Consider the following 23,623-nt stretch of genomic DNA (forward strand, 5'->3'; position numbering starts at 1 on the left):
GATATCTGAGGCTTTAAGAGAAATACGCAGATGTGACATGATGCAGTGGCTGAGGGCTGACCTCAAAACAGAGGCTGATCATCGCAGGGCTGGTGTCAGGTGGGGAAGCGGGGAGCAGGCAACAGTTGAGCAGTGTCAGGGTACTGCTGTGCAGAGAGTGGTTCAGTGCCACTGTGCATCTCTGTGCGGTGGAGCTGCTGCCTGCTCCATGTGCCTGCTCTGCTCCTCCAGTGCACATAACACAGTGCACTGTGTTACGTTTCTGACCTCTTTCCCTGACAGCTGAAGTAGGTTTTGTGACGCAGGAGGCAAAAGGTGTGGGAGGCAAGAGCAGGATGAGTGCTAATTTGCCCCTACCTTCCTCTGCTGAGCTGAGGCAGGAGTAGAAATATACAGGAAACTGCAAACTTTCCCAGAGGCAGAGCCTGTCTGTCCACTTTATTGCTGCTTTGCCCACAGTAGTTTACAGTCCCATAAAGTCAATTGGTTGGTGAGGATTTGAATGTTGGTCTGGACTTGCACCTTTAGTTCCTTCAGCAGTGTAATTTCCAGAATGACTGGAAAACTATATTGAGATAAATGACAAAATCAAATGATTTCTGCATTTGTGCAGGCAGGGGGACAAATCCTGACTGTTCATCAAAGAAGCAAAACCACAGACATCCCCAAGCAGCATTTTGCCACTGCTTGAGCTTCAGCACAGTTCAAGGGCTGGGGAGACTACTGAAAAAAAATGTCATCTCTTGCTCTGAAACCTCCATCACAGTACAGTTAGTAAGAGGTTTTCTCTGAGCAGGATGGATGGCAGAACAGAAGAACGCTGACAGCTACAAGTGCCTTGTCTATACCAGGGCTTCCATCATAGCACTCTGCCCAGAGCAGACCCAGCTATCAGCGCTGTGAAGTTCTAATGGAAAAGGCCAGTGGAGGCACACAGTGCTCTCACAGGCCCTCCAGCCCGAGTAAGGTAATCTGGGCGGCCAGCTGGGAGTATGATATTGCACTGATGCACACTGCATAAAGAGATATGCGAGTTTGACATCCTACTCCTGCCTCTAGTCCCATACAGCTTGATAATGACTTTTTCGCCATAGAGGGTAGGGAGATTTTTTTTCCAATCATGTTTCAGGGCTGAGAGCTTCTCTGAACAAAACATCTTGGTCTGAGATCTTGAAATTGGGTTTGTATGAAATCTGCGAGAGAGACTACCTCATCAGCAGGTTTTTCATTTGACTGGGATTGTTTCCCACTGGCGGGACATGGAACCCCATTACTCATTCCTCGGGTCTCAGGTGGAAAACGAGCCACTTCAGGTCTCCTGAGAGAAGCATGTTTTTAATTCCCCTGCAGTTCCCTGTGGAATGTGAGCAAAGGGGTTCCACAAGGTGTGCCCTCAGAAGGCAAAGTCAGTTATTTGATGTACAAAGGGTTATTCTTAAGAATCAGACCTGTTGATTCAGAGATGCACAAAAATTACAGCCTGGACTTCTGCTTGCAGGAGGCAAAATGCTTTGTTCTAATAATAAATACTGAATCTCTGCTGCTTCCATTTACATAACACACATGACACAATGTGTAAATCCTTGACAATATTTTTTCAGAATTTAGCAGCTTGTTTTTCTGCAAACATAAACATTTATTTTTGGTGTTAATAATTAATAATATGCCACATGCCTATAATAAATGCAAAATCTAATCTTGTATAGACATAAATGTGTCTGCCAAAGTGGTCTTTCTGTGCTGTAAATGACTTTCACAAAGTGGTAGCATACATTTTATTTTCAATCACTGGTGATTTGTTTTGTGAACAGATATGTCATTAAACCAAATGTTTTCCTTTGAAAACAAGAAATACTTCACACTTTTTTTTTTTTCCCCACAAAAGGAAAATAGTTGATAATTATTAAAAAAATGGAAGTGGCTAATATAAAAATCTTTGCAGCTGTTCCCAAAGAAAACATAGACAGCAATGTGGAAATTCCCAGCAATGGAGAGAGGAGAACATGAGATATGAGAGCATCGATCCTCATCCCTGCAGTGGAAAGAAGGAAGCAACCTCCTTAGGGTCAAAGTCACTCCAGCAGTTGGGCAGAGAATGACTCTGTGCAGTGCAGAACAAGATACCCGAGTGGTGCAGGGTAGCAGATCTAGGTACACCTTTCTCTCACCTATTGATTCCTCCCTTCAAAGCTCAGTATCTTTAGGTTTCATCTTTTCCTAGAAAACAGCAGTAGTTGAGAAACCTCCTGAAAAAGCCTTTGGGTTGTATTGCTCTTAATGGCTGTCCCACCTGGCAGCTTGCAGTATGCCTGCTCTCGGTTACAGCGTGACTGCGCCTCCTGACTGTGTTAGCACAGCCAGCAGCAGCCATTGGGCTGAAAGCTGTAGCTGTGCTTATGAACTCTGCTTAGCAAATTGCATCATATTTTAACGCTGATTTCTGGTACAAGACGGGATGTAGTTTGTCTCATTACCAAAGAAGCCACATGTTACTGTGTTCACTGAACTGCACTGGAAATGTCTGTCTTTCCAGAGGAAGCCGAGTTGACTTTTTTGGAAAGGTAGTGATATGCTGACACCAGAGGAGTAATAAAACATGTGATGTTTTGTTAGTCTGTTTTGTAAAAAACTTCCTAGTTTCTGTATTTGTTCTGCTTTGATTTATACTATTCCAAACAACTGGTAACTGTCTTTAGAGAACTCTCATCTTTGTTGAAGGTTTAACTCTTTGGTTTACTGGTTGTGGTTAGCAGTGTGGATGACATAAGGTTCTCAGAAACTGGTTAAACCTTCTGGAAAATGTAATCGTTAGTGTCCCAGCATGAAATAAGAGAGGAGATGAAAGAGATTTATCTGAACCATTTTCACACTATCATTTTGCATACAGTAGAAGACAAAGATTATCAAAGTCCAGTTGCTATTCAGGGGCCAACACTAATTAATCAATTGAAAATAGGGTGCTTTAAAAAAGATGGGTTCAGAGTAACCAGGCTCAGCTGACTTAGCCACTTTTACAGTGGCAAACTCCCTGAATGGTATTGTCCAAGGTGCTTTGGAGGCAAGTTTTCAAAATTCTCCATTTTCGGAATTTCTCTCTGCCCAGTTCACCTTCTGCTTACGGCACCCTCTCTGCTGGAAACCCACAGACACCTAGAGATTCAGGGAGGATCACGTTGCTGTAACTGAGCCAAGTCCTGGAGAGCCTACTCGCATGCATGGGTGACCATAGAGTACAGCTATCAATACAATTGATCAAAAATGTGCACAGCGAAGGGTTTTTTTTTGCTTTTGCAAAAAGGCTTTTAAGATTGAAATGGTCTATGGAAATAGACAGCAGCATTGCAAGCTTCAGCCATTTTTCAAACATAATAGTAAGCATAATATATTATAAAAAGGAATAGATTATTTGCCCAGAAATATTGAACCTATTTTTGAAATGGAGGTTTTAATTCTATACCTTGAAAGTATTTCATGTCCTTGTGTTTTTTTAGCAGATATACTTGTGAGGTCTTGGAGTCAGGGACTGCTTCTTACATTTGCGTACAGAGCCTAACACTGCTCTAATCCTAGTTATGCATCTAAGGTCGGACATGCTACATATGTGCAGTAATTAACAGTAATTCATCTGTTGTCAGATATCTCACAGCTGTTAATACTACCCTAAATGTATTTCCTTTTCAAAAATAGCTTTTTAGAGATGTGTAGCTCTCACAGTATGCATGTGATAGCTAGCTGAGACAACCAGCCACTCTGAATTTGGTTCCCAATTGAGCTTAATGTTTGGGTAAAATGACAATTACATTTTCTGTGTTTAAGAACCAGCTATATTCTGTTCCCTCAGCAGGGCAAAAGGTACATACTGAGAACTACCAGTTATTTACCCAATCACATACGTGTTCCTACACAAATATGACATTGCTTAGTAGGAATTTTAATTGGCCCAATATTTTAACGTTGAATGGAAACCCTCCAGGGATGCTTTTCATTGTTCTATTGTTGATGAATTTCTTTCATGGAGCAAAAGCATAAGTTAACATTCAGGAGTGAATTACAGTAGTGCTTTGACATGGGATAAAACCACAAGAACAGTGGACAGAGGTAGTATTTGAGAACAGATTATATTCCTCCTGTTGAAAAGGAGAAATAAGTATATAAAAGCATTTACTCCTTGAAAACCTGCATTATGAAGAGGCTTTTTGGGGTGTTCATTTGATAAGAGTGTGGAACTGTGCTCTTGGAGAGCAAAGCAGGGAGAACTCAGCTAGTTTTCATGTGACTGAACCACACTTTTGTCAGGTAACCATTAGTTTTGATTTGTGGTATACCATTATGAACCAGTGAAGGGCAGCACTAACCAACAGTTTTAGGTAACTAGAAAGATCACTAATTATGCTTTCAAGTTTAAAATGATGTAAACATTAATTGTTTCACTGGATTTGCTACGAAATAGGTTGTGTTGCTGTATTAGTGCAAAAGCCTAACTTCAAGAGCATTCTGTAATCATCAGAGCAGAATTCTGCAGACACAAATTAACAGCGTGTGACGGATTGTAAGAAATGGCATTTCGTTTCTCGAAAAGCTGAATCTCTTCCTAAGAGTAGGGTCAGTTCAATTGCTTTATTAGGTTATAGTATGGGATCTACACATCAAAACAGATTTTAGCAGATAGAATTATGGTTCTTATCAGAAATACATATGCAGTAATGTAGATGTTTTTGTAGTTCAAAACACTGGAGGCTTTTCTACACAAACTGGTAGATAAAATTAGTTAATTTATTTCTGAAGTTTCCTTCAGCTTTTTTTTTTTGTTTGTTTGTTTGTTTTTTTTTTTTGAATTAATGCTCTCAATGTCTGGTAAACTTATATTTATAGTCAATATAGCAGGATATCAGAAAGAACTTTCACTGGCAATTGTATTTTTTTCCTCATGTCTGAAAATTTAGCTGTAAGCTTGTACAAAGACCGTCTTATTGACCATGGTGTTTGTGAGGAGATACGTTAAAAGATGCTGTATTATTCGGTCTCATTTTAAATGTCCTATACCCACGTGCACATTAAAAATGACTTACCCCTCTTACCCCTTCAAAAAAAATCTTGACTTTCCATAGGAAGCTATGTTATACTAGAAATTCAAAGCAATAGTTCATCTATTTACTTGTAAAAAACCCCCAAAAGCTGTACATCCTTCTGAACCTGAAGTGTTTGTCATGGCTGTGAAAAACAGATGAATCAGTCCTGTTAGATGATTAACTGAATACCCTGTAAATAAAGATCTTCACTGTCATTTTGTAATAGAGAAAGACCTCTCCGTGCACATTCAAATAGCTACCAACAATTTTAATTTGCAACATTGTTCTTTTTTCCAGAGAAAATAATTATTCTAATACTAGGAGTATTTTAGTGCTAAAGAGAACACGTCTTGACTCATTACATAAATGCAAGCCTGCACGCATTTAAGCTTTACTGTGTCCTTCACATCCACACTGCCTGCCATAGCCTCTAGCCACCCAGCCAGGCTGCAGTGGGGTTGCACAGACCCAGGACAGTCCCTAGGGCTAAGGAGTGATGGATAAATGTGTCTCCACAGAGAGAATGGGGTCTCCAGGAGCAGCTTAGTGGAGTGACTCCTGCTGACCCTTTGGGTGATACATTGCTGATTAACTTCTTAGACACATGATAAGTATTAGTGTAAAGACCAGCCATTGGGCAAGGCCTTGCCTATTAATCTAAAGGCGTCTGCTTTCACCTCAGGCATTTTGGTGTGTGAAATATGTACCAGTAATCATTGCATTTTCCTCTACTGTAAGCCAAAAGGAAGTTTGTGAGAAAAGTTTTAAACTTACTAAACAGAATGCCTTGCTTTATCTAGAATCACTTCAGTTGTTCTTTTATCCACTCTGAATATTTGAATTACTAGCATGAATTCAGGTTATGCCACTTAATGTGTACTTGTAATGTTTTGCGTGATGTGAATGCTTTAGTTTTTTAAAGGATGTCTTTACACAAGTCTGTCTGGCACACAGCTGGCCTTCCTGCCAAAAGGTCCAAGTGGTGAAGAGTTAGCAAAGGCACCTGTGGCACTTCAGGTACAGAAAAGTAGGCGTTTGGTCCAAGTGAGTTACCTTGGCTCGCTAGTGAGAGGGGGTGAGATAGGCAAAGATTCATCCCATGTAAAAGATCTCAATTAGGGAGGATTAATAACAGAGGACCCAACTGCGAGCCTTAAGGCTTTGGGGTAGGCTCTAGGCGAGTGATCCCCTGGGCGCTGTCTCTGCAGCCCTAGGATGGCTCTGCTGAACTGCTTTTGAGAGAGATGCTGGGTCTATTTCCTCGCTCTCTTTCACACGGGTGTGCCATTCCTTCAGACTTGTGGTAGCGAAGGGGCCATGTCGGGGCCAAGATAACTCTAGTTGTTTTCTTTCTCTAACAGACTCGTGTACTAACTCAACATAAATATAAGGATTTTCACATTCCTATAGTCAACATTTATTTATATTTTAAATTTCACCTGCATTGCAAGACACTGATTACTATATTTAATGTGCAATGACATTTATTGCTATATTAATGTCCAATTAGTGCATGAAAAATTCTCCTTTTCCTTTTAAGGGATTAAAATAATATTTTATAGGATGTGTCTGGGACCATGGTTACAAATTAAAATGGTGACATTTGCTGCAGTAATGGTTTTTATGTTGGAGAACCAGACCAATAGATCAGATTCTAGAAAAGACAAATGAAACAACCAATGAATTAAATTATTAAAAGCTTAAAATGGCACTGAAATTTATGTTTACTCTGATATGTAAAACATCTATTGATCTGAAGTTTGATCAGTAAAATTTACAAATTTATTCTTATATACATCATTATTATTGCATTCACATATATTAATAGTATGCTAGGTTATCTGGGTAGGCGCCTGGCACTCCTGAACACTGATTGGCCAAGGTGCTGCAGGAGCTCTGCTTTCCATGCACTGCTGGGGCTTCCACCTAAAAAACTGAAAGAGCTGTAAGGAAAAATGTCACACGGTTATGACCTTGATGCTGCTGGGGATGGGCACATGTGTTCCCTCCCCTCCTCTTTTTGTTCAGACTTTTTGAGGAGTCCAAGAACAGATTTCAGGACCTGAGAGGATGGGTACTCACTGTACCATGCTCCAGAAAGTCATATACAGGGAGTAAATGGTGTGAATCTGGAGATTTCTCTTACAAAAGAGAGCTTGAAATGGACTGCTTACAATAAACAAGTAATTCTAGAAAAGCAAAACTGAATCAGGCTGAACCCACAGTTTGTTAAGAGTGGGAAAGCTGGGCAATGGACGCATTCTGCTGGTAAAAGAGAAAGTACAAAGGATCTCCATAGACAAATAGTTTAACAAAATGATTTTTTTTTTCCACACTTACACATAAACACAGAAAAAGGATTAGGAAGAAAAGTTTCTAAAAACAGAAGTTAAATGTTAAGAGCATGCATGTAGCATCCATCTGTAGTAGATGCTAAAACTATAGCTGCTTTCAACAGGTGCAGGGCTCAGATTTGCTTCTTTTGAAGAAGCTTCTTTTGCTTTCTTGTGTCCTTCAGGCCACCTACCCTGTTTGACTCTTTGATTTCAGCAGCTTTGTTTGCAGATCTGGGGCTGGGTTCAGAGAGACTAAGAACTGGGAGAGTGTGTTTTGATATTAGCATCTGCCACACTGGGGAATCTGGCAGCTGGCTTCCAGTCCTGCCCAGCATTTCACACAGATCAGAATCAACATTAGCTAAAGCTGTAACTTTAAGTATTGGCCATGTGTATCCTGCTGACTCCCCAGTTTGCAGTGCTCATCTGTACTTTTTCCTAAACAGAAAAATGGTAATTAAAATCATATGGGGAATATAAAATTGGATGTTGAATCAGTAGAGCACAATTGCATAGCCAACATATGTAAGAACGTAAACTAAAATCCGTGTTCTCATTTTTCATATTCTTTACTTGATGGCTGAAATCACAGATTATATCCATAATGAGAAGCATTATGCGCTTGACTAACATGTATCACAACATTTAAAAATGCATTATAGAAAGTCATAAATATATTATTTTTTTTTATTTGTAGATATTTAGTGGCATGGGTCTAAACGCTATTTTCATAGGAAATATAAACATGCTGCTATGATTGGAATCTGAAGTTACCCTGCTGGAACATCACATAACAGGCACCACCAGCAGGCAAAATGGGGCGGGGGAGCCAGCAAAAAGAGTGTTCTAAATACTCTTATGAGGGTAGAGGCAGTACAGATTATAACTGCAGATGCTGAGTCTTGTAGGTAACTGCTTCAGGGAATAATTTCATATTAGTTCTTAAGGGTTCTTTGTTTCTGTAATTGTATTCTCTTGTAAATAAATATGCAGGGTATCTTACCAAACAAAAACCACAAAGTCTTTTACGGTAGGGAATTGGAATATTTAGAGTCAAGTCATGTCACACTCATTTACTTCTGAGAAACATCATCCAGCTACCCTCAAATCGCTGCTTACTCCATTCAGATTCTTATTGTTTAAATTTTCTATTAAAATAGGGATCTGATCTAGGTTTGTGGGGTGTTTTTTTAAGACCCTGATTTGTTCAGTCCAGCTATCTGACCACCATAGAAAGTGTGGTTAGTCTCATAATGAATAATAAATAATGTGCAGCTGGAACTGCAGGGAGAAAGCACATGCATGACTGCAATAGCAGTCTCATGGGGTAATTGTGGGTGTTAAGGTGCTCTCCCCTCCCCCAAGTGCAGAAATGAGCATCTAGCAGCAAAAAGGCTACTACAGAGTAGTAGTACAGACTGCCAAAAGAGTATGGAAAGTCAACTGGAGTGCATGTCAGAAATGATGACATTAATATGGAAAGTCTATTCCCTTGTCTTGGTGCTTTCTAGGATAACCTGTGTCTGGTTGTCTCACTGCAGCTGTGGTCTTGTCATTATTCACCATCAGGTGCATCCACTTGCTTTTTTTCTGCATCCTTTTATTTACAGTGGATGAAAACCTGGAAGTCCATTTCAGCTGTATGTGTGTTCTCCCTTCAATCCAATTTGTTTTCTCCTGCAGATAGGTTTCTTCACTCCCATCTCTGAAGTGTTGTGGGTTAAGCAACATTGCTACATCAGCTGAGAGAGGTATTTACTGTGAAACAGATAAAGAACTTTTCTTTTTTGAAGGAACAGCAGTTTTGAATTAATTAATTAATTAATTCAGTCAGCCATTCATGTAGCTTTATGGCTCCTTGGCAGCTTCCTGAGAAGGTGGGAATCCTTGGATATTGTAATGACACCAATAGCACCATAATGGCATAATATTTGTGACAACATCCTCTGCCACAGTGGTTGCTAGCAGGACAATGGATTTCTGGGGAAGCTATTCTAGTTTTGTTCTGGCAGATACTGAAAATAATAAGGGTATCAGTAGGATGAAACTGGTTTTAGTGCCATCTTTGTTCCACCCTATATTGTATGTTAACCATACCTCAGCCGTCTTTCTATATCTGCACTTCTCAATCCTATTACCAATTACTGGCACCAGCCACTCTCCATATGTGTTTTAGAAATTAGTCTCTGATTATTAAATCATGACTGCATGTTAACACCCATTATTTTTATAAACCCACTGCAGACTCCCATGCATTATAAATAAATTGTATTAATTCCAATTCATATGAAATATTTATAAATATTATGGAAAGGGCTCACTTTCTGTGCATAGTTATTAGACATTATAGAAGATTGCAAATGGTCAATTATGTAAAATTATGAGAATAAAGACTTAAAACTAGGCTCATAATCCTACGACAAGAGAGATGCAGAAAACCAAGATTCCAACTGGGTTCAAGAAGAGTGACATGCTTTATGTTTCTTAATTATCTTTATTTCCCGGTAGTATTGCTATTGCCAGAGTTCAATTTACCAATGAAAGGGTAATAAGTTGCAGAGGCACTCCTTTCACTCTCCTGTGTTGTCAGAACATAAAATCATAGAGGACAGATGATTTTAGCTCTATTGTGTTTGAATTGAACAAATTTTGAGTCTGGGCAAAATTCAGCTGTGCAGTAAATGGTTCTTACCAGAAACCCTGCTGGTGATGTCACTGACTGTTAAGCAGCTAGTAGGAATTACAAATCTAAATAGTTTTGTAAATCTAGGTCATAACTCCTAACTGAGTCTTTGAAAATATCCCCTAGTGTGGTAATAAAAACCAGAAGCCAGAGCACGAGTACTGAGGCTGCTGGTTTGCAGTCCTCTGGTTTATAGATTAGGGAAGGGCATGGCTGAGTGACAGGAAAAGGCTTTTTAAAATATTCATTCAGGTTCCACTGAATCCAAAGGAAAGCATCTTTGCTTCTCTGGGACAACCTGAGGAGGCCAGTGACAAATACCTCCGGAACCCTCAGCCACGTGGTCCAAGCTGGCCTGTTGTACAGCTGCCCATTACTTTGCCCACCAGGGACTAGAAGCTTTTGAGAAGCTTTACCTTTTTCTTTTGCTAAGGAAGCTCTTCTAAGAGGACTTGGTATGGCCTTTTACATAAACATGATAAACCTGTTTTCCCAACCTCCTCTCATCCACAGCTTTCTTATAACTAAATCTAGGTTATGTCCCTAGTTAGAAAATTTAATTAATAAATAAGTTAAATGTTTGTACAGCACCTTGAAGCTGTAAAGTGCTGTCTAAATCCCAAGTACTAGCAAGACTCTCAGTTATGATACAGCACGTTTATACAAGTTTGTTTGATGTCCTCAGAACACTTGGACTAAGTGAAGCATATTTCCTGTTGAGAATAGATATTGCTGGTTGAAAGCCATGCCTTGTGAAACGGAGACTGATGCCACAGCATCCAGTTCAGGAAAATAACAACATAAAGAAACATAATTTGCAGCATTAAACCCACATTTTCTAAATATTTGGAAGCAGGAGTAAAAGATTTCAAAGGATACCCTTTTCCATATTTAGTCGGAATTGTGTTGCTTTGCTGACTATAGGAGCACTTGCAAGTTTCATTATAGTGGTATTTCATTTGACTGTAGTTAATGGTCTGACCATTTTCATTATGTATTTTTATGAGTTTATCATTTGGACATTTTAAAATAGAAACACAATGAAAATCACAATAGAATTAGGAAGCTTTTCTCTAGAAAAGCAATTTTCTCGATAGGCTGCTTGTAGCAGTACCATTTTTCTCATTGTAGTTAAGCAGAGGAGGGTTTCATCTCTGAGAACACCAGGACTAGCTGCAAAGTCCAGGACTGCCATCAGGGAGAAGACTTGCTCTAAACCGGTCTTCTGTCACTGTTGTTGCAGGAGAGATGTAATAAGATGCATGAGAAGACTAAGAGAAAATGTAACCTGAGCCCTCTTCTATTTTTGCACTTAAGACAATGACTTCTCCCTCTATATACCAGGCTGTACTTTATTACCATACAGTTTTCTTTGACTTAAAATATCTTTAGCATTCTGATTCTCACGTGTTGAAGCTGTCAGGCAGTGCCTCAGCAAGCAGAATCTATTTTTTTCCAGGAAAATATTTCACTTCATTACAATGCATTTCAACCCCAGCTAAGGATAGTTTATGAAGTACAATGTCACTGCTAATGCCAGTAAAGAGGTCAAATTTTTCTGTGATGGAGAAGAAAAATTGTGCCTAAGGACACCAGAGAACACATGTACGGTTTGGGTAAAGAGCTGTTAGACTTCTAACAGAAGTCAGAATTCATATGCTTGTAATTGAAAACTGGTACTCGATAATTAAGCCATGCCAACAGATAGCCTCAGAGATATGCTGCCAAGGATACAGCATGCTATTCATGCCATTAAAAAGCTTTAAGGTTGAAAACCCTGAATTGCTCACCATTAGACTGGCTCTGCTGCCACTGAAGTCAAAAGTAGAATTCCTGTCAGCCTCCATGGGAACCATGCTGCACTACTGACATGTACGTCAGATGATTTCATCATTAATTGCATGACCAAATATCTCAGTTGTAAATCTGACTCAGCCTTACTCATCAGTAACGTATTAGAAGTATAAATGGACAAAGAACAACTCTTCTTGTAATGACTATTAAGCCTTCCATGTTATGGTGTGGGTTTTTTTCAGATGAAATTAAAGTTGAGATAGAGAAAACCCCATTCAGAATAGTGGTCTGATAAGAAATAGCTGCTTACGTGGCGATTAGGAAGTCACCTAAGGGACGGTTAAGAGAATAATTCAATGAACTTGGGCACAAGCCTATGTGTTGCTCTCCCTTCACTCCCTGGGAACCACTGTACTTTATCAGAAGTAATCAATTTCCAAGAACTCCAACAGCATCCTGGCCTGTACCAGTAATAGTGTGGCCAGCAGGACCAGGGCAGTGGTCCTCTTCCTGTACTGGGCACTGTTGAAGCTGCACCTTAAATACTGTGTTCAGTTCTGGGCCCCTCACTACAAGAAAGACATTGAGGTGTTGAAGGGGGTCCAGAAAAAGGCAAGAAAGCTGGTGAAGGGTCTGGAGAGTAAGTCTTATGAGGAACAGCTGAGGGAATTGGGGTTGTTTAGTCTTGAGAAGGCTCAGGGGGGAGCTTATCACCCTCTACAACTACCTGAAAGGAGGCTGTAGTGAGGTGGGAGTAGATCTCTCCTCCCAAGTAACAAGGGATAGGATAAGAGGTAATGGCTTCAAGCTGCACCAGGGGAGGTTTAGATTGGAAATTAGGAAAAATTTCTTCACAGAGAGGGTAATCAGGTATTGGAACAGGCTTCCCAGGGCAGCGGTAGAATCACTGTCCCTGGAAGTGTTCAAAAACCATGTAGATGAGACTCTTACTGATATAGTTTAATGGTGATATTGGCAGTCCTGGGATAATGATTGGACTTGGTGATCTTAAAGGTCTTTTCCATCCTGGATGATTCTATGATCACGGCAGGCAGGGCTGCAAAAGGCTGCCGTGGTTCCCAGCCTGTGCCCTCCGTCCTGCTGGCACCCTCGGTGCCTCGCTACATCGCACCTCACCAGTGGCTGGATGCAGGGCAGCATGCATACTGCATGACTGTTTGCACTGGCAAAAACTAATAAGCTTAAAACTCTTTTCACAGCTTCATGATCTCTTGTCATGCTCCTTTCTGAGAACATGATTAGCGCCCATCTTTTATGTCAGCTATTACCCTGAAAAGCATTTCTGAATGGTGCTCATGTCCCTAGGATCTTTCCCCTTCCAAGCTACAACCATTCATGTCTTGCAGTTGCTCTTCATAAGCCAAAGGCATTTTTTCCTGCTGTTCTTGCTTTTAGTTCGATGTTCTCTGATATTTTCTATCCTGTGGAAATCAGATGACAGGCAGCACTACAGATGGAATTAAACTGAGTAATCATCAGATTCATTATTCCAGACTTCTACCTATATTTTGCATATCTGAAAGCTGGTAATGATTTTTCTGTGGATAACTTATTATTGGTGCAACATTTTCTTGTCTCATCTTTTCCCTTATCTTAACAACTGAGACCAACTCCGTAGATCAAGAATAGAAACATCCTCTACTTCTCTGCCTAATGCTGTATTGAGACCTGCTGGTTTTTCTGCCTGTGATCCCACAGCTGCAGCACACTCTGTATTGCCAGATTTCCCTTAACTATCTCATGGTTTTTGTATTAAATACATGAGATGATATTGCAGACAAGTTGAGCTGTTTGCTGTATGTTTTTTGCTCCCATAACACAGAGGCCATGGGAATGGACTGCTGTACTTTAGCCTACCCCTGCTAATCTGGATGCCCAGTACTCTGCCACAGCTTCACCAGCATGCAGGACTTCCATTTACCCAAACATATGTTCGTCCCATACCTGCTTAATTGCCTAATCTCTGATTTCCTGTTTGCTTTAACTCTTCTTTTGCAGATGAATTTTTTGATGTGTCATTTTGGTGTAGAAACTTCTCTTGTTTTCCTTTGATGTCTTTCACTTGAGCTAGCCCACCAATGTAGGCTCCTTGGTCCTGTGTGACCTCAAAAGGACTTCTCATCCACAGGAAATTCAAGTTGCTATTTAAGCTGATTAGTAAAGAGCATTTACTATAGATACTAAAATCCCACACTCTTAAGAGATCTTCACACTGCATAAGCTGTTATGTAGCATCTACAGCTTTTTTCTTTTTTTTCTTTAATGAGATAATCATAGAAGGCTTATAATTTCACTTCTCACCATAAGCAATTTCCAATGTTGGCCATATGTTTTCTGGTGATTCCCAAAGCTTCCTGGCTGTCACCTTGTATAGGAACCAATGTGTATTCAATTTCCTTCTTGAGAATGATCAGGAATCCTAACACCAAGATGGCAGATTACTGTGTTTTGTTCCCAAGCACTGAGCTTCTTCACCCTCCAGGTCATCTGACTGGCAAGGTTGCAGGTAGTATCTAAACCTTGTTTTGCTTGATGGGGAAGTGATGGATGATCACAGTGTGGTTCCTTTTCTTCTTTCTTCATTAGAGAATAAACCTGAGTGAAATCCTGCACTCATTTACAGGAATGTAATAGTACTAATGTCCATTGGATTATATTGTTAAAACTGAGCAGAATTTAATTTATTGAATTTTGTCTAGGTAAATGCAATTTCTAATTAAAAAGTAGCAGTTCCTATGATACTCTGCATTCTTTGTAGCACATGTGCATTTGAAAGAAATGTACAATATATATTGAGATTATACTAACTGGCATGAGGGTTTCCAGAGCAATTGCTTTAACTGAATTCTACAGTAAATAGAAGAATAAAACCCAAGGTAAATATTGGTAGCTTTATAGCTCCCCATAGCGCAACAGGGAATGCTACAGGAAAGCAGTCAATTTCTAGACAGGCTTTGTTTTTCAGCGCTGTTTTTCCAGTGGCTATAGCAATCTGGAATTGAAAATGCACAAAAATAGTTGCTTTCACACAAGCAAAATGCTTTCTCCTGGACTTTTGTCCAAACACCAAGCTACAGCTCTATTAGCCGGGCCAAGGTGAGGACCCTTTGTCATGTCTGTGTAAGGCTGCAGTGTGAGGCCTCCCCGACCCATCCCAGCCAAGCTGGTGTGTCCACAGCATGAGGTGAGCTGGATCCCTGTGCAATGTGGAGGGGGCCAAGGAGTGCATCTCAGGCTCTTGTGGAGCTAAACACTGCCTCTTTTCTTGCCCTTTTGAGTTGTCCCATCTAATGAATCTTCATAACCATCCTTCATGTGGTTCCAGTTCTAGCCCTCCAGCTTTATTTTTCTGGTACTATGAAACATATTTAATATAAAATATTAATCAACAAATATTGAGAATGGTACTTCATAGTACTTATCAACATGTTATCTGGATGTGACTTCATTAGAAGTTACAGTGCAAATGTGCACTAAAATACACGAATGATGTAGCTGGTGAAATACTCTTAATATCCTTTTCACTGATGAGTGCAAGAAAGGAATCAAGCATGGGAGAGTGAAATTCTTTTGTTTTGATGAGAAGTATGAATTGCACTTTCTTAAACCAGAATGCGGCCCAGTTCCCCACCCCCCTCTGAAATTTGGAGTGCAGGGCCAGGAGGAGCTTGGGAGTGGCCAGTCAGACGTTCTCTTTCTGTTAGACCATTCAGTTTTTCACTGTTTGCTAGCAGGCTCAGTAACTCACTGAATTTATAATTAAAAATATGTTCTTAATTTTCAGTTTGAATTAATCTGCCTGCAGCTTTCAGTCCTTGCTTCTTGTTATGCTTTTACCTGCTAGATTAAAGATCACTTTAGTGCCCGGTATTTTCTGCCCAAGAGGTGCTTATCTGTTGTTATCAACTCACCACTCAATCTTCTTCCTGATAAGATAAACAGATTGAGCTGTTCGGGTCTGTCACTGTAAGGTATTTCCTCTAGCCTAAAATAAAATAATGTATGTGAGCCTCTTCTGTACATTCTTCAATTTTTTTTTTAACATCTGCTGCCTTACACAGCTGCTCATGTCTAAAAGGAGCAATCTACCACAAAAATTGCTTCCCTCCTTCCCTCCCTCCAAGGAACAATCATCATACAATGACCCTATGCAAGCCTCAAAATAACAAGAACTGGATTTCTTTTGACAGCATTCATTTATTAGGCAGAGAGGCCAGCTGAATGTATCTGAATCTTGCTGCTCCACTTTTGCGTGAACCAGATTGCAGTAAAGTCCTCTGATTCATTGAAGGGGAAGGTGAACAGTGGCTCATGTCCCCAGGAGAGGCCACCTAGCCATGTCACAACTGCTGGCATGTTGGACACAAACCTAGAAGCTTTGTGGAGGGGATAGGAATTGTGCCCAACTAGGGATTATGCCATGGCCAGTCCTGCTAGGCCAGCCCTAGGAGCATGCTAATACCATGTTGATTTGGTGATTTTAAATGTATGTGATATCTGCAGTAGCAAATATATTGTGGGTGTGGAGTACTCTGGAGAGAAGGCCAAGTCAGATGAGTACTGCTGGTACTGCAGCCTTTGGTGGGGAAAAGGGAAGGTTTATCCTGGCTGTGCAGGGGAGGACTGAGGGCAGATGGAAACTGCTTCCCCACTTGAAAATGTCACTCAGACCCCTTGTTTGCTACTCTTGTGACACTCACTGGTACTGTTGGTATCAATGTGGTCTAAGAATGAAATTTTATTAGGCATTGTAAGTTTAAAAAAATTGTAATTTACCCAAATTTGGGAATTACCTTACTTTAAAATACAGAGTAAGTTGTGAATAATTAAAAAGGCAGTTATAGGGCTGGTAAAGAGTAGAAGAATAAAAGACATGCTAATTAATTTTCTGTCTGATCTTTATACCTGGAGGAATCAAGCTGCCTTTTAGAAGTCAAAGTGAATTACAGGCAAGTTCATCCTCATGTTGTCTTACAATCACTGGCTTTTCTCCTGTCTGTACCCACAAACCTCCATGTGAGTGCAGGAGAACTGCCCACAGAGACTTCACTATGGGGCCAGGGTCTAAACAACTACAAATTCCTGCACTGTTCCACAGGAATGCTATATATGCTAAAACACTTGGCATTCAGGCGTTCAGCTGCCGAAGGACTGGGGAGATGATGCGTTGGAATTTCGATAGTCGTCTATGACCGAACAGTCATGGTTCAATAGTTTTTCCATGCTGTTTTAAAGAAGCTATTTATGAAATTGCTAATACCTCATCTAAAACCTTGATCCTTGTGATGTGATGACAGGGGGTCAAGCTTGGAGGCGGTGTCACAAACAGAAAGATATAAATGTGCAGCATATAGAAGTATTCATTAATGACTCACAAGCAAGAGTGCCTGGCTACTAATTGGGGATTTGTGCAGAAGAACTGTATTTATGTTACTCCATGCAATCTAACTTATTTTCATTCCGCTGCTTGTGAGGCTATCTTTTTGGCAGGAAGAACTCACTAATCAAAATCTTTCCTTATGTAAATGACAAGGTATTGGGAGGGTGGGGAGAGAGGAGGGCAGGTAGAACATGCATCTGAAATGCCAGAAAGAGGCTGAGCTGATAAAGCTCAAACTGCCAAGTAGTAAAAAGGGTGTCAGAAAAGAGGAAAACCTCTATTCTAGTGCTTCTTGTGTCAGTGCATCATTGATGAAACCCAGCTCTACTGTGTGTGAAATCTAAAGTTACACTGTAATGATCCTTTTATATCTGTTTATTTTTTTTTTTAAGCAATACAGCTAAAATCCAGTCTGCTTACAAAGTATTGAAATTAACATTTTATGTTCTCGACTGATGCAATTTTATCATTGTCTTGGGGTTCTTGTTGAAGTTGGAGTTTATTGGGGAGCTGTGGTTTTGGTCAAGGAGCCTGATCCTGCTCCCCCCTGGGGAAGGGGCACCCCATTCCTACCCATGTGTGGTGGTTGTTCTCCACCTACCAGAGGCAGTGCAGCCTGGAGAGCAGGCTGTGGACAGCCGGTGGAGTGGACAGGGTACCTAGAAATAGAAAGCCACTACAAATGTGCTTAATCTGCAAGGGAAGCCAGCATATACGTCCTTGGCTTGCTTCCCCTCAAGCTAAGGTGTCTGCTGTTTTCACATTTTATTGTTCTTGAGCAAGAAACAAATATAATTTAAACAGGTAAAAAAGATCTCTCTACCCTTTCAAAGGACTGAATTATGCATTCTCTGAAACAGTTTCCTTGGCACGGAAGACTTGGTATTTAAGCTTATTTTTTTTGCTTACTCTGCTGACAGATAGGGATTTCACATGTTTCTACTGACAGAACCACCTTTTATACAGTTCTTTCAAGGCCATATTGATCTATTTTTTAAGATAATAAATACATCATTGACCCTGTCTGTCAGTATACTTTAAGAATTCATTAACACTTTCCTATGTTGTATATTTTACTGTCCTATACATCTATGCAAAGAGCTCCAGCCATTGAACTGTAAATCACTAATACACAGACTGAGAGCAGTGGCTGTTAATGAGATAGCTCATCTACCGCTTACCCGTCAGAGATGTTATTAAAAGCAGTATGACGTCCACAGCCTTGATGGAGGCTGACTTTGTGTCTGTAATAGATGTAGGAAAGATGGGCAGGATGGCTTGCCACACACCTGAGCAGACTGCCTGCGATGCCAGCACTTTGCAAAGAACATTAGAGAAATTAACTCAGATGTCCTTCTGATTAACCAGCTTTTCCAAGTCTAGCATAAGCTCTTTACCCTTTGGAAGGAAATACTTTCAAAGGAGGATAGAGAATTGTTTTTAATGGAGGTAATCTTCTAATACATTACTTCTGGCCAAGGGGATACTTGGAAGGGCAAGGTAATCCTAGAGTAAAGTTGATTTAACTTCTCCATTATCCTCAGGAAGGCTCTGGGATTGGAGCTTTGAGGAGCTATATGTGACATTTTTAAAAGGTTTCTGCTGAGGCTTAAACTCCTGTAATGTTTAACGTATTTTCTGAAGTGATGAGATTCTTATAGCAGGAGCAAGACATGAGCAACATTTTTGTGTGTGCACTAAAGCAGATGATGTTGGCTTTTGACAAGGTTACAAGATGCAAAAATACATTTTTTTTTTTTCTTATTGCTTTGCCAGTTAGGAAGAAGCAGGTGGTTTATATTTTTCTCCAGAATTTGCCTGTATGTGCATAGGGAACTTGTGCTTTTGGTTTAGTTCCTAGTGGGCATGACTGTACATCAAAATTGTGCCTGATGCAACCTCTGCCTGCACGCTTTAGGTCTGGCAGGGGATGTTGGCACGGCTTATAGTGTAGCTATGGCGAGGCTCATAGTGTAGCTAGCTGCTCTCACTGGCCTATGCATAAAGTGAATATGACTCTGCAAGTCTTGAGAACAGGCACCTTTTTCATTCAGGTACAAGAAGGAAACCTGAAATTGTCATTTTTCGACAGGACATACTGATCTGCCTTACAAGGCTGGGAAGAAAACATGTATTTCATCTGCTCTGACAGTTGGCCTTCTGAATTACACTTATCAGCCATATTAGCCCAGCGCCCTTTGGCAGAAGTGGAGCAGGGGTTAGTAGTGTTGTTCTTGCCGATCAGGGACAATGCATGGCTCCAGATTTCTGCATTCTTTCTGGCACTTTGGTGGCATTTATAAATGTGACAGCTGTGAATTAGCTCAGCTATTTACAGGCTAGATTGCACATGGCTCACTGACAGGGAAGGTGCAATAGATTTTTTTTCTTCCCTTCACTTAGCGTTGATATCGACCAGGGAAGCTGTGGCAGCCAAATATAATAACGGTCCCAAGCCTCGATAAGCTTCTGCTGATCTATTTGCCTTGCTAATTTCTGTAGACAGTTATGTTTGCATCTGTGGTCGGCCTCAGCAGGAGGATCTTCCTTTTACAATTCTATGTGGTTGTGTTATGCGATAATGAAGATAAAGGAGGCTGTGCACCTGAATTTCTGCCCTCGAAGAGGACTGTGCCTCACCCTTGTTAGTTGTCGTTTGGGTGCTAATGGTGCTTCTACCTTTCATGTGGCATGTTTGATTGGTGTTCCCTGCTGGATGGGGCTGTGTAATAACAGTAATGCATGGTGAGAAGTTCACATTGCCCCTGAACCACTACTTTGTCTTCCTTAGTAGGAGTAAAGGAAAAAAAATCCCACAACTACTCAAATTTAATTTTCAGAAATTTCTCTTTATATTCAGCTTAGCTTGAAAGTTTAAAATGTTTCTGAATTTCTTTGCTGTAGTAAACAGCTTTTCCATGGCCTGTACTGGCATGTCTGTACATGAGGGTGTGCAGAAAGTTCCTGGTGGGGTGGGAGGAGAGGTAAGGAGAGCTCAGCTGGAAAAGCAGTGGGGCAGAGAGCAGCCACAGTCTCAGATCCACCTGGGATGGGGGAGAGAGGAGGCCACTAAAGTCCTGTTTCCCCTTGCAGTAGGATGTGTGCTGGCAGCATTGAGGCTGGGCTTTCATCTAAACAGGGCCACCCTCTGAGTGGCCATCAGGCCCCTGTCTGCACACCACCAAGGGATTAAACAGGGGAGACACTTTTCTTCCTCCAGACCCTAAGAAGTCTCACTGCTGCCTTCTATATCAGGCACAGGAATCTCCATTTCCTTGTTGATGCTGGTGATGTCCTCCCATGTATCACAGTGTGTAAGAGTCTTAAAACAGGGAGATGCTTACCCCCTTGAGCTACAGGGGAAACCTGATCTTGTCAGACCTCACCTCAGCAGCACCTTTGCAATGCCTTTTTCTTTAAACTTAATCATATGTCTCTCTGGTTTGTGGCATAGTGTAGAGGATTGGTATGGAAGTCTTGTTTTCTGTCGTAAGAGTTATTTCTGTGATGAATGCATGTTTCACATGCGTGACACGTGTGACACACATACCCCTTCAGACCATTAGAGAGTGATCTCTTTTAATCTCTTCAGTGCCTCCTGTACAATTCTGCATATTCACCCAGTTATCATGGAAAAATCATGGAAAATCCTTCCCCTTCTGCGCCCTCACATTGCTAAAATCCAATTTTAGCTCGGAAAAAAACAATTTACAGGATTCATATGGGCAGGGTGAATTTTGTGACAGACTGGTCCAGAGCTCCATTCTGGAAGCAGTCCTGCTTGTCAGCTGAGCCATTGCAATATTTGTAATTTTTATGTATTAGTGATCTGGCACCTTTCTCTGGCATCTTATGCCATACAGAATTAGCCCAGCATATGGGTGGTGTAAATTGGAGGACATAGGTTTGAGTAATGAACAAACTGTGACTATGCTAATTGGCTTCATGGGCACAGAGTGCGGCGTCTGCAGAGTAAAATCACCTCAGCTGTTTTACAATAAATAAATAATAAAAATGAGAGTACCCAATTTGGGGATTTTTGTTGTCTTTTTTTTTGTCAATGGCAAATATTTCCAGCCTTCTACTTACTGTGATTAGAGTTGGCGTGGAGCCCAATTCTCTGCACATTGTAATGAATGGCTCTTACAAACAGGTGAGCCAACATTATTTTCCTTTGAGAGTACAATGTAGCTGCGGTTGACAATAAAGATCAATGCACCTGAAGGTGTTCATCATATTCTAACATCGAAACAGTAAGGAAAGCAGGAATTGCTGTGCTCATAAGAGCTGTAAATATCTCGCCAGACTGAATATCAATTTTCAAAAAATAAAGCTTGCTATAAAAATAAAACCTCAGAAAGCTATATTTTACAATGAGATTTATTTTACAAATTTCTGCTGACCATAGTGGTTTCCAGGCTTGCTAGGATGATTCTTTATTTTTGTTAGCTGAAAGTGTTCTAATGACCCTCATTCCTCCTCTGCTTGATCCTAATTCTGGAGCCCATGGTCACTGCTGGCTTCTATGCCGGAGTGACCTACTGCACTGACAAACGCTAAGTCAGCAGCAGCACCAACTCCCTTGCCCAGCCCTGTTCCTAAATCTGGCTGGCAGAAGCACCCAACTGCCTGCTGCAGGGCTCAGCACGTTCTTTGTCCTTCCAAAAGCCATGAGCCTTGCTGGGTGGAGAAGGCAGAATGGGCACAGACTGGGAAGCTGGTATGCATTTGGGAAGTTGTTTGTTGCTGTTTAGGTCCCTGTTCTCAGTACAGTTCTTGCTAAACACTGGTGATGGGATTTAGTGCTTTTACTCTTTGTTACTTTCATACGGCCTGAACCTGTGCAAACCAAATGCAAGCCATTTCAGTTATCCTCTCACTATAAAATAAAAAGGGTGGGGAAAAGAGAAAAGGAAAAAAACCAGATGTCTTTGCTTGGCAAAAGCTAGTTCCCCCTGAGCAGGTATGCTTTTTCATCAATACTGCACAAATGCCCCTCAGTCCTCACATTAAATTTTGTCATCTGTGTTTTGGGGATCATAGGAAATGATCGTCCAAATGGGGTATTTTGGCTTTTGGCTGTGGCTTTTGGAGGTTACGGAGGTATTCATAAATTGAGAAGTGGAATCTAAGTGCAGTCTACAAAGAACTTCTTAGGCTGCCTTCATTCCATGGGCTGGTTTTGAACCAAGTACCTGCTTTTTAGATGATGTTCCTGTAGCTGTAACTGTGAACAAATGAAGGAATTTGGTACTTTTATCTGTCCTGTATGAGAGTAAGCTGCTGTAGCTCCAAGCCCTAGATGGTCATGAATCTTAATTCATAAGGAGAGATCATTATTCATGGTAAATGAGCTAGCAAAATTCTTCTTTCTGTCATGCCCCTCCCTGATAACGTGATGATCATTAATATGCTGAAAAAGTTAAGAAATATCCTAAGCAAGACGCTTATCAATGCAAGTCTTTATAATGGGAATATGAGTATAAGAACCTCGTAAGTGTTATTGTAGTGCTGATGTTATGAGAATTTAAATGGGCAAGCTTTTTGGAAGGATAATGTCTTTTATTAGATAACCAGTTGTAGTTGGAAAACACAAATTTGACTCTCTGCACTCTATCCATGTTGCGACAATACTGCCTCTTCAATGCAATGCTCACACTCTCTTTGCCTGTTGTTATTTATGCTGCTGTTTGTGTTCCCCCTGTAATTATGAACAATTAAAAGCACATTTTTATTGCTTCAAACTGCACCCCTGTGTAATTCTGTGTGGGAATAAAGTCCTGATAGTGGCCCCTTTAGCCAGAGGCATGCTCACAGTACATGTTGCTTAGAGATTTCCTGTTTATGGCTGTCCACAATTCTCCATGGTTATTTTTCAGACATACTGCTCTTTTCTTAAAATTGGATTGCAGAGTACTCCTCATCTCACAACTCATGCAATAGCATTGGGACAGCAGAAAATGCTGCAATTCCTAGCCAGTCTTTTATATTACTAGCTGATCTGCTCTTTCATAGAGGAGTGTCTGTGATTGTGCATGAACCTCCATTGGTGAGCGATGAGTTCATCTGCTGGAAATGTGAGTAACCTAATTTCGAGCAACTTTTAGAAGAGTCATGACTATAGCCTCCTTTTTGCTTTGATATGTGCAAGATTTTATGAAGAAAAGGAGCTAGGACTGCACTTTGCATATGCTGATTTGGGTCTTGAAAACAACCTGAGGAATGCCACAAGCACCATCAGGGGGCTGAAACACCTCCTGTATGAAGATAGGCTGAGAAAGTTGGGGCTGTTCAGCCTAGAGAATAAAAGGCTGCGTGGAGACCTCATAGCAGCCTTCCA

This window comes from Pezoporus flaviventris, unplaced genomic scaffold (genome assembly GCF_033815535.1).
Source record: "Pezoporus flaviventris isolate CSIRO_AGI_PZ_B2104156 unplaced genomic scaffold, CSIRO_AGI_Pfla_v1 ptg000040l, whole genome shotgun sequence".
NCBI classification, from domain to species: domain Eukaryota; kingdom Metazoa; phylum Chordata; class Aves; order Psittaciformes; family Psittacidae; genus Pezoporus; species Pezoporus flaviventris.